Below are 19746 nucleotides of genomic sequence, written 5' to 3'. Positions count from 1 at the left end.
AAGAGAAAAGAAAGCATCCACTGAACTTGATTATCTAAAGAATCCAACGGATGGGGGGCAAGTAAAATATGCTGAAGAATCCAACGGGTGGGGGGCAAGAAAAATATGCTGAAATAACATATCGGGAAATTGACCTCCATATTCTCCGTGGCCTTTATAGTGTGGAAAACAACATACCCACCGAGGAGTGAAGTTTGTATTTTGTCCTTTTTTTGTTACTCAAGAGAATGGATCGAGTTAGTGAGACTGTCACGATATTTCCATTATTCACCCTAGCCAGATGGATGGATGGAGACAGGACTTCCCATTCAAAATGTCCCTTATTCAACCTAGCCAGATGGATGGATGGAGACAGGAGTGACATTGGTAATATGATTATCAACTGGAAAAAGACAGGAGTGGTAAGCAATGAGCATCCCATACTGGGAGCCTTTTTTAGGACATATAAATGCTAGACCTGTAGCGTTGAATCTAAGCTTCGGAGTAGCTGATTTCGTGTCCAGGCTATACCCGTGACAATAGGTAGGGTCAGGTCATTTCTGTATTTATAGAACTTCAACCTCAGTCCAATGCCTTTATCGTGAATTATACACGAGAAGAAAAAAGGACTGCATTGGTTCTGAGCGTATAATGGAGAAAGCAGAAGTAAGCTTCATTCTGGGCGTTATAGGTCAGTAAAAATATCCGATCAGAGTTATATATAATGCAGCTTTATTGACTTAATCCCTTTCTCGTCTGAACATAAATACCTTAAGATTTCACGTGGGCTTTTGAGAAATTAGACTACGGTGTGATATTTCGCATTTATCTGAAGTTTGGGAAAAATGGTGCAGGAAATGTTATAGCGCTCCTTGTTTTCATCTCGCCAGTGTAAGCAATGAAATGCTTTGAATCGTTCAATACGTGTAGCTTCTTAGACATTCTTATCAATTTATTGCGTGTGGCTGGTTATGGTTTGATGTGCAGGAAGACTTTTTGGTGTATAGTGAAAAAGAAGTCCACACAGGAGTTCAAATCTCTCCCTTATGTCTGCACGCTGCTGAGCACTATGTTGTGGACATATTATGGATTAATAAAGCCCGGGGGACTGTTGATCTCTACGGTTAATGGGGCAGGTGCTGCACTGGAAGTTGTCTATGTGGTTCTGTTTATTACCTACGCCCCTAAAGAACTGAAGGTAGGTATTATTTTTAGGTTTTGTTCTGTCCAAAGTAGCAAAGTGTTCCCAAAGATCTTGGGAGCTTAAAAATTGAATTTTAAATGTTTATCTTGTTCAAGAATTTTCAATCCAGAGATAGGCTTCTATAGTTTCAGAAGATATTTGCCTTGGGAAACTATTAGAGTTATCTAACAATGAGACAACTCTCTTTTTCATTAAAATTGATGTAAAAAGATTTATATTAATAAATATCTTTATGTCAAATTCTACTATTCACTCTACTCATAAGTTCATTTTTTCCGGGTGTCTGAATTTTTAATGTAACAACAACTTAAGTAAGATGTCATACTAATACCCTGATTACCAAATCATCAAAGATTTATGTTTTCTTCTTCATCCTAAGCTCAACACTGTTTCCTTTCTTACCTCCCTAACACAATATTCTTTACAAAAATGTCACGGATTCTAATACTAATGCGAGCAATACCATTTTCCCTACAATAAATAGTCATTAGACAAACACCTTTTTCTTTTTTCTTTACAAAACTCTCATTGTGAGTATTCAGTTCTAATTGTGAGTTTAGTTTTTTTATTATCTCTTGAAATAGTTCTTGGAATTTGATTTGAAATTTAGACTTTGCGTTCATAAATTAAGGAATTCTTTACAGAACTCATATACAAAACCCTAATTGTGAGTGTTTAGTTTTTTAATTATCTCTTGAAATAGTTCTGCGAAATCGATTTGAAATTTAGAATTTGCGTTCATAAATTATGGAAAAATTTTAGAATTTTTTTTTACTAAATTTAGGATATGGGCTAATTTTTTGTTCTAATAAAATTATTTTCTATTTTTTTTCTTAAAATTTTATAGGAGTTTTATAAAAAATATATAAATTTATTTTTTTTCTTAAAATTTTATAGGAGTTTTATAAAAAATATATAAATTTATTTAATCTTTTTATAGGAGTTTTATAAAAAATATATAAATTTATTATAAGATTAAATAAATATAGGGAAATATCTTATAATTTGCATATTGAGGATTAGTCAAATTTACAACTTTACCACAAGTATCTATTAAAACCATCGACAAATCTCACTCAGCTTTCTAAGCTCATGGAGCCATCTACAAATCTTACTCAACCCTCTAAGCTCTTGGAGCCTAGGTGTGGGGTTTTCCAGCCTTATCGTTTCACTATCGTCATGCTCTATAAAGTCTTTGAGGTTGTCATGATTTCTATCCTCCTTATCCACAATAGTATTTTGTCCATAAACATGAATTTCCCATTGTAACAGGATTTATTAGTATTTTGTCCATAAACATGAATTTCCCATTGTAACAGGATTTATTTATTTATTTTCATGTAAAGAAAAAATAATGATGAAGAGTACTATACATTATTTGGGAGGGAGGGAGGGAGGAACAAATTATTTTCCAATCAAAGATATATGTTGGGTTTTACTTTCTTTGGTGCAAGAGAAAAATGAGTTTCCAATTTTTTATTTATTTTTGTTAAATGATATTGAGAACCTAAAATGTCTATTAAAACCATTATAGATTGATAGACATACTATTATAGATTGATAGACATCATTATGCTAATGGGATTTTTCTTCTATGATTGAAATGAATAAAACATCTTTGTAAATCTTCTAGGTAGGGATTCTTCTAGCCGTGCGTAGAAAAATAAAAATTATAAGGAACTTTGAATTGTTGAATGAAAAAGTTTTCAAAAGCCAATGAGTAGTGGTAGTACCATAAACATTTCTCAATAGACACAAAAATACAGAAAGCATGACCAACAAAAATTTCTTTTCAGAATCATATTTCCATAAATACTTATAAATAATGGGATAGCATATAAATAACTTAAACATATAAAGGCTTGCGAATGCCCTTATACCAAAGAATAATCCAAGAAATTTGTTTTAGCATCAATATGGCCCTAGAAAATCGAATTATGTGAATGATGAAAGTAATTTGTTGAGAAAATATATAATTATAAAAAATAATAAAGTGTTAATAGCCATAATAAGGTAGACTAGTTATAACACAATTAAATAGCAAAATAATGGTTAGGTTTGACTCCTTCAACTTTTAACTAGAGTTATAATATGAACTCTTCTAAAGTATTCTTCATCATGATAATCTGGTTAGCCCATTTCTCATGAATAATAGGGGCTGATGTTGTATCCTCTCGAATTATGATGGCCAAACATAAAAACTCCAATTGAGACAATTCTTGTGCCATTGGAAAGGTCTTCGTGTGTAGAATAGGAAAATAAGGTTTTGTGGTAAAGTAAAAAAATTTTATTCCCCGAAAAACACCATTTGATTCCTCAAATTTCTCCTTAAAGGTTTTAGGCCCCAACTTGCCAAATTGGGGCATGCCAATAAAAAAATTCCTATGAGCTAATTCCTTCACTTTTTATACTGTTAAAGCATCGATATGGATGACAACAATATAATGATCCAATCTACATCGAATCAACTAAAATAATTAGAATCAATTGTATCTTTCTAAGAGTAAGTTATCATCAATGAGACTTAGTTTACAAGTTGCTTAGCAATAAAGCCCGCACAATCCAAATTTCCATGGGGATACCTAGAAGTTTTATCTAGATTGGGGTGGCCAACATGGTCTCTTCCTTGGCATCATAGAAAGAGTGCTATGGTTTTATGGACATGTATGACATGTTCATAAACCAAGCTTCTTTTAATAAAAGAGCTACATCTTCTTCCTTATAGAAGAAGAACCCAATCTAGGCTCCTGTGAATAGATGAGTTGCTTGCGTATATCCTAGCAAAAACCTTATTTTCCTCTATCTATCTCAGAAACTAGAATAAGAAACTTCCCTACAAAAGAGTGCCTTCAAAGGTCGATGATCTGACTGACTAAAATATCTTCTCTAATAGCTAAGGGAATGTTCCCTCCTCAACTTCAAATGACCTTCAATTATTTCTTCTTCCATTAATAGGTGCTCTCTCTATGCTACGCCCCTTGCAACTCACATCAACCCTTGAAATGATGAACATAAAACCTGCCTCAAAATCCAAGTGAACTAGATGTTCCTTTAATGTTTCTACAATGTCAGTTATTTTTTGTAGATCTAGATGTTTGAGCATGAAGAGGGTTGTTTATTCCCCCAAACATACTCTCATGCTAGTAGAATTGACTAGAGGAAATACACCCAAAGATGTGTTATGTTTAGGAGGGTTGTTACAATGGTCCAAAATATGGCAAGATTTGGCATCTATACTACTGATCTTATCATTACTATGCCACTTAACTGTGGACTTAAAAAACCCTTAATTTTACATTATCTAAAGAATGGAGAAGTGGTTCAATCTCCCCCCATTGATTAATACCTAGTCTCCATAGAGATACTACATTTGGTGGAGATTTAAAAAATTAACCCATTGGACCCTTGTTGCATAGTCATCTTATTTAAAACCACTACTCTTGTACTTTCCTCAATATCCTACAAAAACCTTCATTTCACCCTTACATTTAAATCATCAACCTCAAATAACACACACTTACATATATATATATATATATATAATCTCTTTTTTTTTTTTTTTTAATTTATTCTTTATTTTGTTTATTTACTTTATTCATTTATTTAAAATTTTAACTTAATTAATTTTTGAATTTAGTTTTTGTTTTTCTAAAGAATTTAATTCATTTAATTATTATCTTTTTTCATATTTTAATACATTTATTTTAATAAAAAGAGTAAACACATCCCTAAGTTAAACTACATTGTTATTATTTCTTTACAGATATAAATAAATTTATATTTATTTTTTTCATTTCTCCAAACTTCACTTTAATTTTTAACATTAACCTTAAATAAAATGTTTATTCAAAATTTTTATTTCACGTCTTTTTCATTTCTCCAAACTTCATTTTGATTTTTAACATTAACCATAAATAAAATGCTTATATTTAATAAATAAAATCTTTATTTAAATTAGTTAATTTTTAATATTTTTAAGATGAAAAATTATTATATATATAGATATTATCTTTTTTTATTAAAATAAAAATTATTTTAAAATTAAAATTTAATTTTTATACTTTAACTTAATAAATCCTAGTTTCAAAAAATATATATATATATATATATATATATATATAAAATCTTTTTAATTTAATTTATTTTTAGTTTTATAAAATATCCTTTATATAATTAATATTAATAATATCCATTCAAATTTTACAATAAAAATAATATATATGAATTTTAAAATTCCTAGTCTCTACATAACTTATATGATTCATGGATATAGAAATAATATATATGAATTTTAAAATTCCTAGTCTCTACATAACTTATATGATTCATGGATATAGATATATCCCATAATTTTTGTTATGGAGCTTACGGTTCTACAGTTAATGTGAATTTATATTTTTCAATATTCCGTATCTGATTATGCTTGACGTGCAGCACAACATCCCCCATCTAGAATGAACCAATAAATGTATATTGGCTTTTATCTAGTCTCCTGGACACGTTGGATATATCTGAATTTTATTGCTGTGCAGCTCAACAAGATCCCACAGTTAAATGAATCAATATTGATTCTATATTAACTTTTAGTCCTCTCCTCTCCTCTATAACTTATATGATTCATGCTATATCTGCTTGTTATTGTTGTGCAGGTCAAGACTGTTGTGCTGGTGGTACTTGTGGATATAGTATTCTTTATCACTGCGTTTTTGGTCACCTTTCTGGCACTGGATCAACATATGAGAATATCTGTAATAGGAGTTCTCTGTGTGTGTCTAACATTAGGCATGTATGTTTCCCCGCTAGCAGCCATGGTAAGCTTATTTTTCCACTCCAGGCCTTCCAAAAAAACCTGATTCTTGGAGCAAGCTTTGAACCTTTTATGCGCAGTTATAATGGCAATAACTCGATCAAAATTAGTTTACCTTATTCGCCTGCATCTGAATGATAACAGGGAACAGTCATAACAACTAAAAGCGTGGAATTCATGCCCTTTTTCCTGTCATTCTTCCTGTTGCTTAACGCAGGAGTGTGGGCAGTCTGGGCAGTGCTTGATCATGATATATATGTTGGGGTTAGTGTTCAAACTTTTCATTAAGAGCTGAATTATTCAGATAGAATATTGTATATGATGTAAATTATTCGAACAAATCCGGCCATTCAATGTACAGATCCCCAATGGAATCGGCTTCGGCCTTGGAGCTGCACAGCTCGTCGTGTACATGATTTATAGAAAGGGGAATCCCAGGCGAGAAGGAATCAGAGAAGAAGGTCGAAAGACCGAGGGCTTTAAAATTGCGGCCGATATCGAGATGGGTGGTGGAGATGAATTCAGTGCAGCTGACCATGTTCCTGCCTCCATCTGAAAAAGCCTGTCAAAGCCCTGCCACACGAGTTGGGAAAGCTGCAATCAGACGCAGACCAATTGCAGTGCCACCGTCCTCTACTATCCAGGGCAACAAATGTAACTGGGTGTAAAATTATACAGTTGAGAAGGAGTAATTCGAAAAGTTACAAATCAGTTATTAAACTAATTCTTGATTTTCATGAAATTAAATGTAGATGAAATCAATAAGGAAAATTACGGTGAAAGGGTTAAGAATTTTTTGACATTCGTTGGGGAAACTAGAATGTTAGACCTGGGAAGCGAGCGCAGATTACAGAGACTGCCAATACTGTCGCTGGCCCTGCGATGGATAGGAATTCGTGCCCTCGACCATTTTCGGGCGTTGATTCACATTTTCCATTGTTCAGGATTTGTTTTATTTTTAAGCAGGCACTGCTAAGATTATAATGGAATTCGGATTCCCTTCAATTGCCTCCACCACTTCACCACTTCAGCAGATTTCTTGTAGCTTGCCTGTTAGGAAAGAGAATGGCGTTGGCCGTCCATAACCGTGCGTTCCTATGTTTCTTGGCTTCTTTCGTTTGCTTAGTCGAATCATATGAAAATTACAAGCTCGCCAAAGGTTTCGGCTCTCCTTGTGTTTGATGAATCGACCGTTGATCCGGGCATCAACAACTATATGGCAACTGCATTCAGGGGCAATTATGCTCCCTACCGCAGAGTTTTCATCGATCACCAACCCACTCTATTTTATGTGCAGTAAAATATTGAATAATTTATATGTTTTCTTAGTAGAGAAAATATTTTAGTGCAGGTAGTAAAGAATGATTGTTTCACACCAACCCATTGCAGTAAAATATTGAATAATTTATATGTTTTCTTGGTAGAGAAAATATTTTAGTGCATGTAGTAAAAGAATGATTGTTTTATATGTTTTCTTGGTAAGAAAATATTAAATGATTGTTTTGTATGTCTAGGAAAATATGTTAATGCATACAGTGAAAGAATGATTGTTTTGTATGTTTTTTTCATAAAGAAAATATGTTATTGCATGTAGTAAAAGATTGAATATTTAACATGTTTTCTTGGTAAAGAAAATATGTTAAAGATTGATTATTTTATATATGTTTTCTTGGTGAAGAAAATAGGTAGTTCCTCTTAGAAAAACTACATGTGAGTCTTGTGTGTGAAATGCTTGTCTCTTGTCATTTTCTTGGATTAAAATCCTTGCTAAATATAGCCAAAATATCTTCTTGACAAAAGAAGATGAGACATAGAAACTTCGTGAGGACATAGCGTGAAAAGTGGCCAAGTCTTCTTTGAATTAAAATGTGTGAAAAGTGGCCAAGTCTTCTTTGAATTAAAATGTGTGCTTTTATTAATAAAGGTTTCTTGAAAAGGGATATATGCTATTGCATAGTGATACTAGTTAATCTCTAAGTTTCTTGCAAAATGATTATGCATTACATGCATGATAGAAATAGTTAATGATGTGTTTCTAGGCACATAGATATTCATTTCTATAGTTTCTTTTCGGAGAAAGAGTGCATACTTCATGTATGAAGATGAAGGCTTTTATGAGAGTTTTCTTGGAAACAAAAATAGAGGTTCTTTTCTTAAAAGAGATATGAATAGTGTTCATACAAGAACCAACAATCCATACTTGTTTCATGAAAAGACTGTGCGTTGAAGTAAAAGTAACTGTGTTAGGAAAAAAAGCACATGTTGCATGCACATAAGGGTAGCTATTGTGATTTTGAAGATATGATTTTGCGTGTACATAGAGAAAGCGAACATGTTAACTTTCTTGAAAAATGTAATCTTTTGAAAATATTGTCTTGTTAGATGAGTTGTGTTGACTTCTTGATTTTGATGCATAAAGGGTAAGTTAACCTTGTTTTTGTATCTTGATTTTTTATGCATAAAGATGGATATCTTTAATAATTTCTTGAAAGGGAAGCTTGTGAAACCCTCATATAGGACGATAGAGAAATGAGGTTATAATGACTTCCTTTAAAAAAGAAGTATGTGGTTTGTTGCATGAAATGATGGTAGTATTCTAGTGAAGTGAATATGTGTTGCATACATTAAAGAAGGGTTAATATGATAAGCAATGGTATGAACAAGGAATAGTCATTGTGATACGGAGTTATGTTCTTTGTATGTTAGAGAGACTATGTTGAGTTCTCGAAAAATAACTACGTGAAAAGAACATGTGTGCTTAAGCATGGAAATAACAGTGTATTACATGTAGGAAGATATAACGATTATGTTATACATGTTAGTAGAACTAAAGAGTTAGATCTCTTAAAGAGATTTATGCATTAGTGTAAATAAACATTATGGAGGTCAAACAATATATACTTGAGTATATGTACTATCTATATAGTATGCCATGCTTGCTCATGCATATGAGTAGAAGTTAAAAGATCTCTTTTAGAGGTTGCTTATTGATTGATTAATATGGTATATAATCTTGTTGGCAAGCTTGTTGACAACTACATTGACAGGAAACGATGGTGGATGGTGCCAAAGGAAAGTGATGTTTAACCTTGTGGTAGGAAAAGGATTAATGGTCCATGCAGATGAGTTTGAGTTGCAGGATCGTACATTGCTAGAACAATCATGCCACAAGGAATGTTGTATGTGGTGGTATGTAAGTAAAAGATTAGGTATGTAAGTAAAAGATTACATGGAAACTGTATTAGCTTTTAGCTAGTTATGTGACAACTTAATGATAATTCATTGTAAGGATTTTATAACAATGGTTAAGAGATGGAATCTCTTATAAGCCATTGAGTGGGGTGAAATCCCTAACGAGCGTTTAATAATGAGATTAAATGTTTGCTAGTTTTCACCTACGGGGTTTCCAGGGTATATTGGTGTTCAATGGTGTGTTTGCCTTTTATGTCAGTTTGATGATGATGAATCCTTGATGTTGATGGTTCTTTATTTGATGGCATAATCATATTGTCCAAGTATGTGATTAACTAATATGGTTAAGGAAATCATGAAATGGATGCAAGAATTCATGAGACAGTTTATGTTATTACACTCCCACAGTGGTGGTTAATGGTTAAGCAACTTACTGTCTTCTATTGCAATTTACTTGATGTGGTAATGTACATTATATCTAATGGTTAATGATGAATTGAGGAGTTGTGAATTGGATAATTACTTGTGGGTAATTTGTATAGAAAAATTATAACTCCCTACTTTTACATGCGAGGTTACTGGGGTATGTGATAACAAACCTGTGGCCTCAGCATTAAATGAGCCTAGCCCACGATGTATAGGCCCACTGTTGGTAAAATCTAATAATAATAAGCATATACAATCTCGCTCATTTAAGGTTGATTAGACTGTGAAAAAGATTGCAGGTACACTTTTGAAAAAATAAAGATAACCATCGTTTGCAAACATGATCTCTATGTCAACAAATATAACTTACTGTGAAATCTAAAAATGTTTTGTTTTGTTTTTTATAAATTTGTGTAATCTAAGGGTAATTTTTCTATTGTTTTCTTTTTCCAATATATTGAAACCACCTATTCTTATCTTTATATTATTTATTTTAGATATTTTTCCTTTGAATTAGCTACATTGTATTTAAAATTCCACAATTACATATGTAGAGTTATTTCTTAATTCAGATACATTATATTTAAAATTCCACAATTACATATATAGAGTTATTTCTTAATTCAAATAGAAAAAAGTTATATGACAATTTATTTTGAATTAGCTATATTATATTTAAAATTCCACAATTACACATATAGAATTGCTTTTTAATTCAGATAAAAAATGGTTAGATGACAATTTGTTTTTTAATTCACATTAAAAAAGTTATTACAATGCTTTGTCTTTGTCTCATGACCTTTGATGACTCCCTACCCAATTTACTATGCTGGTTGCTTGGAAAAACGGGGGCTTAGCCCACTTTGATGGCTCCCCACCCAATTTACTATCTACTATGCTGGTTGCTTGGATGAGCGGGGGCTTAACCTATACAAAAAAACCGTTGTTAGCGGATTTTTTTGGCCCCGCAACATAATGAATAACACTTGAAAATAATGGAGAAATCATTTGTTATGTTGTTCTTATTTTATTTGCATTTAAGACTTATCTTATTTATTAGGGGTTTGTTTGATCTCCTAATTGAGTGCAACTCTATAAGAGATGTGTTGATTGTTTGTTTAATTAATGAAGAGGCAACACTGTTTGGCAGCTTTTAGGTGCTTTCAACTGAGAGCTACATGGTTCATTCATCAAATTTGTCTTCTATTTTTAATTTGGTCTCAGAGGAGAGAGCCTTAGGTTTAATCCCCTACCTCAAGGCCTGCAAGAGTAGTAGATTGATGTATGAGTGTGAAATCTAAGTTGGGTTGTCCATGTTGGAGCTATGCTTTGAAGGTGTAGTGTTGCCTATTTTGTTGAACTATGGAGTTTGAGCGTTGTGTTGAGCCATGGAGTCTAAGTGTTGTTTGGATCCGTTGAGTTTGGTGGTGTCTAGGCCATGAATAATTTTAGTGTGAGCCAAGGGCATAGTTGTTGTGTGCATAGAGTCTCTACCAACATTTAGAAACATGTTTTTTTTGTTTGGATAAGCTAATATGATCCCAATTAGAAAATTAGGTGAAAAGTGAAATAAAATCAAAAGGGATTCGAGTCCTCCATATTTGGTTATAATGGAGGATTAAGGATTTTTTATTTTTTTGCTTTCTTGAAGATGACAAATGTCCTTGTAGAAACATATCTAAATGAGGCCAGTAAATTAGATGGATCTAATTATGTTAATTATAAATTCAAGCTACAAACCCTAATGGATGGTTATGACATATAGATGATTACAAATGGAGAAGAAGCGAAACCAAGTGTGGTCGGAGGCACGAAAACTGCTCGATCCAAGACTGGGCGAAGTGGTTAGATTAAAGAAAATGTACTGTTACGAATGTTTGTGAAAGATAATATAAATCCTAACATTTGTGACTGCAAGGCTTCTAATGAAACCTAAACTACACTTAAGGATCTATATGAGACTAAAAATACCAATCACATCCTCTTCCTCAAAAGTAAGCTCCTTTATATCACAATCGAAGAAAATGAATCTGTTAGTACTTTTCTTTCAAGAATCAAAGACTTGAAAGATAAGTCTGGAGACACAAGAGAATCAATACCTAGTACTGATCTTGCTACAATTACATTAAATCGGTTGTGAGAGAACTATCAAATGTTCATTAAATGTCTTGCAACAAGGGAGAAAGCTCCCTCTTTTGATGAGTGGACAGGGATACTGATGCGGGAAGAAGAGAGATGTAGGAATTTGAAGCCTCAAAATCCAGACTGAACACTTGTGGTGAAGAAGAAATTCTTCAAAGGGAAACAAACAGAAGGAAGTAAAGGTGGAAGTACGTTTTAGAGAAGGAAATCTCCAAAGCTAAATCAAGGTATGCCACTTGCTAGAAATGATTCTAGAATAAAATGTTTTTATTGTGGTAGAAGTGGGCATCTTTCTAGGGACTGTTATAATAAGGAAAGTGATGAAGTGAGGCATAAAAAAATAAGACATTTAAGACTTTTTTCTAGAGAATCCTTGAACTATGATCTTAAGAATCTAAAGTTGTTTGTGTCTAATAATATTTGTATGCTGAAACCAATGATGTCAATGCATGGTTTGTGGATTATGGAGCTTCAATCCACATGACATGTAATAAGGACTGGTATTGGAACTTCAAGGAAATAAGCAATGGTGGCAACATTTATCTTGGAGATGATCATGCACATAAATCAAGGGATACGAAGATATTCCAGCGACTTTACCAAATGGCAGTGTCAACTGCATTCATAATGTTATGTATGTGCTTGAGATCAAGAAAAATATGATCTTTATGTCCACAATCACGGATCATAATCTAAGGGTTGAATTCTTCAAAACACATTGCATAGTAAAGGACTTGTTGAATCACTGCAAATCGGTTGTGTTAGGAGTCAGAGTTAGAGGCATGTACAAACTTGATGTCACTATTAAGAGTCATCAAGCATTGACTTCTATAGCTATGTCAACAGAAAGTATTTGGCACTAGAGGTATGGTCATATCAATTTTCATGATTTGTTCTTGTTGTAGAAATAAAGAATGGTTGAAGTACTCCCTATGTTAAAGAATGAATATGATTCATATGAGGGCTGTGCTTTAGAGAAAATGCACAAAGATGAATTCCCATCTAATTCTAATAGGAGAAGAAGAGACATATTAGAACTTGTGCATACTGAAGTTGGTGGACCCATGTAGACTAGATCCCTAGGAGGTGCTTATTATTTTCTGTTGTTTATTGATGATTGCATAAGGTACACTTGGGTGTACTTCCTTAGGAGAAAGAGTGTTATTTTTGAGTACTTTAAAGAATTCAAAAACATGGTAGAGAAGCAAATAAGGATTTTCATAAGAATTCTCCATTCATATCAAGGGAGAGGGTACAGGTTGGGGAACTTCATGAAGTATTTCAAGGATCATGGAGTAGTGCAAAAATTTACAATAACAGACACTCATGTAACAACCCTGGTCAAAAATCCATGTAATAAAGTTAATAAAGGAAAAATAATAACCATGGTCATCGAACATGTATTCCAAGCTGAATGTTGGGAAAAAAACATAGTGATGGGGATCCCTTGTGATTAATTAATGGCTATGGAAATTGACAAAGGCAATGGCAAAGGATTTGGAAAGGAAAAGTGGTATTAATTGACATTTTATTTATGAAAATAATGGAAATTAGGAGAAAAGGGAGGTGAAATGTCATAGGTTGGACGTGAGGAGGAAAATGAAAGAAAATAATGGAAAATTGAATAAAATAGAGGCCTCATTAATAAAAAGGCTTATGAGGATCAATTCACAACCTTTTTCTTAGTTCAATTTTGGAGCTCTCATTTTCTACTCTCTCTTTCGTACTCTTGGACACAAAGTTTTCTTGGAGAACCCTGGTAAAAGTGTGGCATACTTGGGATTTGGAGAAAGAAGGAAAAGGAAGAGAAGTAAAACACAAGAGGACATTGGGATCAACAACTACAGTGGTTTTTTCTTGCAGGTATTGAGTTTCATATATGATTTCCTTGCTAGGTTTAGCATGCATGAAACATGCATGTGGTTTCTTGGTTATGATCTGTCATTAGCATGAAGGATTGCCTGGATTGACAATGGGTTTTCTTAGCCTTGCCATATCCTGGATAGACATGGTGTTGTGGGTTTTATCTTTGTTTTATGGTTGGTTCCCATTTTCATTTGGTTGTGGGTTGAGTTATTAGTTAGTGGAAGCCTTGGTTGGACAAATGCTCCAGAAGCCCTTTTGCAACTTTGGGTTGAGTTACAAGTCTTGGAATCCTTGGTTGGAAAAATGACTTGGAATCCCTTGGTGGGTTGAGTTAATAGTCCTAGAAGCCTTGGTTGGAAAAAAACTCTAGAAGCTCAACAACATCTGTGGGTTGAGTTACTAGTCCTAGTCCTAAAAGCTCTGGTTGGAACAAATGCTCTAGAGGCCTTGACAACTTGGGTTGAGACAAATCTAGTGATGGTTAGTGATGTACAACTATGAGGTGGAATCACTGGTTGAGGGTTGAGTTGGTTTGGCCTTTGGAAGCCCTGGTTTGGTTTTGATTAAGTTTCTTTATGATATCCCATATTCATGCTTGGAATATGGCACATGGGTGATTGGTTGAAAGAAAAATTTGGTTCAACCAATCTATGGTCGGTCGGTACGTGGAAGTCCCAAACCTGGTTGCATTTTGAATATGTTAATAAGAACTCATTTCCTCTTATATTTGATGGATAAATATACTTGTTCATATGTGGTTTTTATGGCTGTTATATTTTTGTTATTTCTGTTGAATATATGCTGGTTAAGAGGATATTTTATGATAGTCTTAATGTATGGCTCTTATCATGTTTAGATTAGTAAGTGAAAGTAGAGTGAATAAATGACCTAATAAATGATACTGCATCTATTGTGATAGAGAAACAATGCTTCTTTACGAATATCATATAAGTATGAGACCCCTATGCTTAGATTTGTTGTTATAATATGTAGTTCAAATATTTGTGACATGTTTGACAAAATTCCTGCCATGTCTAGTAGGGTTCCAGTCAATTCATTGATACAATTTTTGCAATATTACTCTTTTTTCGATGTTATTAATCATTTTTGAATTTTTCATGAAGTTTTGGGCAGTAGCCTCACTCCTGTCCCTAAAAAAGTGGCACGGAATCTGGGGTTGCTGACCTAGAAATAGTTAGAAAAGTCCACAGTCACATGGATGCCTTGCTGTGGGAGCGAATGGAGGGTCCCAGTCACATGAATGCCTTGTCATGGGAGCAACTAAGGCTCTATGGCAGTGAAATGTCAAGTTTTCTCGGGCGTTAGTCACCTTGAAGGGTTGGTTGGCTCCTAAAGGTTCTATAGGATGTGTGGAAGGTCATAATGGTTTTATTTTGTGGGTTCCACTTCCTTAACTATACATGAGGAGTTGAATCACATCATAGTAGCCTTTCATCACATGTTTACACTGGTGGAACATTTAATGTAGGTAAATGTGGGAGGAGGGTGGTTACAACTCCATAATAGAACGATGTTGCAAAAAGGAAAAATAGAACGTTGGTAGAGTGTGCCCGAAGTATGATTAAAGGGAAGAATATCTCAAATGATTTTTGGGCTAACGCCATTAGCACTGCTATTTATTTAGAGAACAAAAGTCCAACAAGGTATCTTGATCTCAAGACTCCATCTGAAGCCTTATATGGTTTTAAACCAACAATTCATCATTTGAGGGTATTTGGGTCTAAAACCTTTGCACATATTCCAAAGGAGAATAGAAAGACACTTGATGCTAAATCTATCAAATGTATTTTTGTAGGATACTATTCATGATTTAAAGCTTACAAAATGTTTGATCCTTCTACTCATAAAGTATTTGCAAGCAGAGATGTAATTTTGCATGAGTCAACAAATGAAGGCAACAAGGAAAACAACTATGAAAGGTGGCAGATATTTCCTAAATTTGAAGACACTACAAAAGAAGTTGAAGACAAAGAGTAGTAGAAGCTTGAGGAAGAATTCAGTGATATGGATACTACCAATAGTTAAAGATCATCTAGAGATGGAGAAGGACCTTCAGAGAACAAAGATGAAGATGATGAATTTCCAAGGAGATCTTCACGCTAGATTCACCTACCTGAAAGGTATAAGGACTATGCCTTGATGGGTAGTGTTTTTAATGTCATAGAACCCATGAATTTTAATGAAGCTAATGAATATGAAGTGTGGAGGAAAACAATGAAGGAAGAATATGATTCAATAATGAAAAATAAATTTTGGGAATTGAATGAACTACCTAAAGGTAAAGAGCCCATAGGATGTAAATGGTTGTACAAACCCAAGTTTAAATTTGATGGCAGTATAGATAAATACAAAGCTCGTAACCTCAGTCGAGCCCCCTAAAGGGTCCTTATCAGTCGAGCCCCCTGTCGGGTCCTTGCACTAGGAAGCGCAAGCCCCTCCGGGACCTTCCCTTCACAGGCAAGCGGCCTTACGGCACCTTCTCCGCGTTCCAATCATTCATTATATATGTCATTATGCCTTAGCAGACAATGCATATATGGGCATATGTCATTATGCATTTCTTCCAGTCATTCATTATATATGTCATTACACCAGAAAATGCTGTTATTATAGCAGTAATTACGCTCTCGAATCCAATCATTCATTATATATGTCATTATGCATGAATGATAGATTGGTGGAAAGAGGGTACTCACAAAAACAAGGCATTGATTATGCAGAAACATTTGCACCTGTAGCTAATCTTAAAACTATAATATTGTTAATTGCATTACCTATAAAGTACCATTGGAATCTTCACTAATTATATGTAAAGTCTACTTTTCTGAATGGTGACTTAAAGGAGGACGTGTATTTGACACAACCTAAAGGGTTTGTGAAAAAGGGGCAGAAATATTCGATTTGCAGATTATAGAAAGCATTGTATGGGACGAAGCAGGCACGTAGGTCGTGATATGAGAAGATAGATTCCTTCTTTCTTCAATAGGATTTTAATAGGAGTCAAAGTGATCCAAACCTATATATCAAATTTTATTCAAAGGGGCAAGTTGTATTGATTTCTTTGTATGTTGATGATTTAATTATTATAGGAAATTCAATTAAACTAATTGATGGAATTAAGGCGTAGATGTCACAAGTATTTGGGATGAAAGATCTTGGTGAGTTACATTACTATTTAGGTCTAATGGTTTGGAGAGATGTCATTCAATGTTTTGTTTTTCAAGGTAAGTATGCCAGAGAATTCCTTGAGAAGTTTAAAATGGATGAGTGTAAAGTTTCTTTTGTTCCAATGCAATAAAATGTGAACCTTCACAGTGATGATTGCTCATAGGAGGTTTATGGTACAACTTATAGACAACTAGTGGGAAGCTTGAATTATCTTACTACAACTCGACCTGATATAGCATACTTTATTAGTGTGTTAAGTCAATTTATGGCGAGACCTATAGAAATCCATTGGAGAGTGGTGAAATAAGTAATTAGGTATCGTAAATGAATAATTAATTTTAGAATTAAGTACACTGATTCATTTGATGTTGAGTTGACAGGTTACTTAGATTCAGATGGGTTGGTAATCTGTATGATAGGAGATTTGCTACAGGTTATGCTTTTAAGATTGGATTCAAGATTGTTTCATGGAGGAGTAACAAGGATCCCCCTGTATCTTTTTCATCCAATGAGGTAAAGTATAAATCTTTTTGTGCAACAACTTGTGAATTTGTTTGGTTGACGAGAGTTCTTCAAGATGTTGGAGAAGAACAAAAGAAGGATATAGTGATCACATGTGATAACCAAAGCTCAAAGTTGGAAAATAATTCAATTTATCATGCAAGAACAAAACATGTTTTTGCTTAGTTTCACTTGTTAGAGAGAAGACAGAGTCCAAAGATATTTTTCTTGAATATTGTAATACTTGTGAAAATGTTGTTGACATTTTCAGCAAACCTCTTGGGAAGATGAAATCTGAGTTGTTTAGGGAGATATTAGGTGTGGAAATAAATCATTTCTCCATTAAAGGGGAGACTTGAAAATAATGGAGAAATAATCTGTTAGGTTGTTCGATTTTGTTTTTATTTAGAACTTAGATCATATATTTTAGGGGTTGGTTTGATCTCCCTAATCGAGTGTAACTCTATAAGATATGTATTGATTTTTTTTCTAATTAATGAAGAGGAAATATTGTTTGGTAGAATTTAGGTTCTATCATCTGAGAGATGCGTGGTTCATTCATCAAATTTGTCTTCTTATTTTAATTATAGCATATGGTTTTGATCCAGGAAAATTGATCTTTTTCCCAATACTAACTATAATCAAATAATATTAAAAGCAAAACTTGGAATTTCCTTTGATTGTGCAAGAAATGATCTTTCTTGGATATAAAAATTAAGCTAACAAGTGTGTAAATTTACCAATCACCGAGTTAGTTTCATCAACATATTCATGTGAGTGTTGGCTTTGGATGTGAAAATAGTGTTGCAATAACAGTGGAAAAAATTGGTCTCAGTTATGTAAGTGCGTTTTTTTCTTATCACCCATTCTCCTAATACAATTGATTAAAAAAAATATTAATCATCAATTAGAATTGAATTAAATAAAAATTTCACCTTTAATATATCAAAGGTGAAATATTCCTTTTAAAAATAAAAAGATTTTGATTCTAGACTACTAAAAACTAATAAAGAAAAAAATCCTTTTAAATATATAGATATATGTAATAAGCATTGATATAATGATACTAAATTAAGTAAAAATTATTAATTAATTATTTAGAAGAAATCAAACACATATATAAAAGAAGTGAAAACTAGATAAATCTATTTCAAGATTAGATTTATTAAATATTTCAAAGATTTTATATAGAAATAACTACATGTGATATATATATCTTTACATAGAAATAAATATATGTGATATATATCTTTACACAAAAATAACTATATGTAATATATATTTTTACATAGAAATAACTATATGTGATATATATGAAGATATATTTATGTTAATTTTAGATATATTTAATATTTAAAAGATATCTACTTATAAAATGATGAGGATAATTAACATCCATCACGGGTTTATTGGACTTGAAGAAGGTAAGAGATTACTCTAGATTATTTAGCATTTTAATTTTAATGATGGAAAAGCACTAAGAGAAATATTCTAACACTACTATAGTTTTGTTGACTCACTACTACAGAGGGGAGTTTTAGGAAAATATTTAAGACTATTTTTGAACAAATTGTCTTAACTTGAGACAATTTTTTTTTGTAAATTGTCTTAAATATTATCTTTAAGTGAGTGTCTCAAATTATTGTCTTAAAAAATTGTCTTTATAAAGAAAATATAGAACACAAGTGGTATTGTCTCTTAAGAGAGAATTACTTTTTGTCTCTAAGATACTATAACTACGATTAAAGGCATAATGTCTCTATATAGACAATTTGTCTCTAATCACAGTTATTGTCTTTCTAGAAACAATAAAAAAATCTCTTTAGAAACAAAATATAGAATGTGAATATTTTTGTTCCTTCAATGATTTATTCATGTTAGGGCACGACAGAATCGAACCACTAATCACCTTCTTGCAAGGCATGTGCTCTTCCATCGATTTAGCACCCTTTAAAGAAATGTGTTATTACGATTAGAAAAGATAAAAATCGACGAGCCAAAAAAACTATCATATTAGTGAAGAAAAATGATGTTACCTATTGTTTGGAAACAAACCAATCCATAAATAGAAAGGAGCTACACATTGTTATATCAACAAAATGAACAATATTAAAGGAGGAAATATCAATGCTTGGGATTCCATCAAATTAGTCACCACTAACTATGCTAGCAAGCATCAAGTTGCCTTGACACATGGGATAACAAATATCAAATTTCATAAGAGAGGATTGATGAGATGAAAAGCTTCTAATTGAAGTTGAATTTGTGGTTAGAAGTGAATTTACACAGGTCCATATTTGTGGATTATGATATAGAAGGAAGCAAGACCCATTGGTTTCTATTTCATAAACATTGATGGGTGTTAAAGAATCAAATAGTTTAAGCTCCATCGATGTGAACATCAATATTTATGATTGCTTCCGACACAATGTTACAATGT

At 32.8% G+C, this 19746-nt stretch overlaps 1 pseudogene across 1 annotated transcript; it reads left to right on the top strand.

Annotated features, from left to right (window-relative positions):
* Positions 1 to 560: 560 nt before the first annotated feature.
* Positions 561 to 7235, top strand: LOC149175596 (bidirectional sugar transporter SWEET17-like; annotated as a pseudogene). The gene is made up of 6 exons (XR_016258571.1): positions 561 to 670; positions 834 to 870; positions 967 to 1177; positions 5833 to 5994; positions 6135 to 6254; positions 6352 to 7235. The product of XR_016258571.1 is annotated as a bidirectional sugar transporter SWEET17-like (transcript).
* The last annotated feature ends 12511 nt before the right edge of the window (positions 7236 to 19746 follow it).

The sequence above is a fragment of the Pinus tabuliformis genome, chromosome 4_1, assembly GCF_031772625.1.
Source record: "Pinus tabuliformis cultivar Carrire ecotype Pingquan chromosome 4_1, CPIR1, whole genome shotgun sequence".
NCBI classification, from domain to species: Eukaryota; Viridiplantae; Streptophyta; class Pinopsida; order Pinales; family Pinaceae; genus Pinus; species Pinus tabuliformis.
This window is presented reverse-complemented; position numbering and strand designations above follow the sequence as displayed.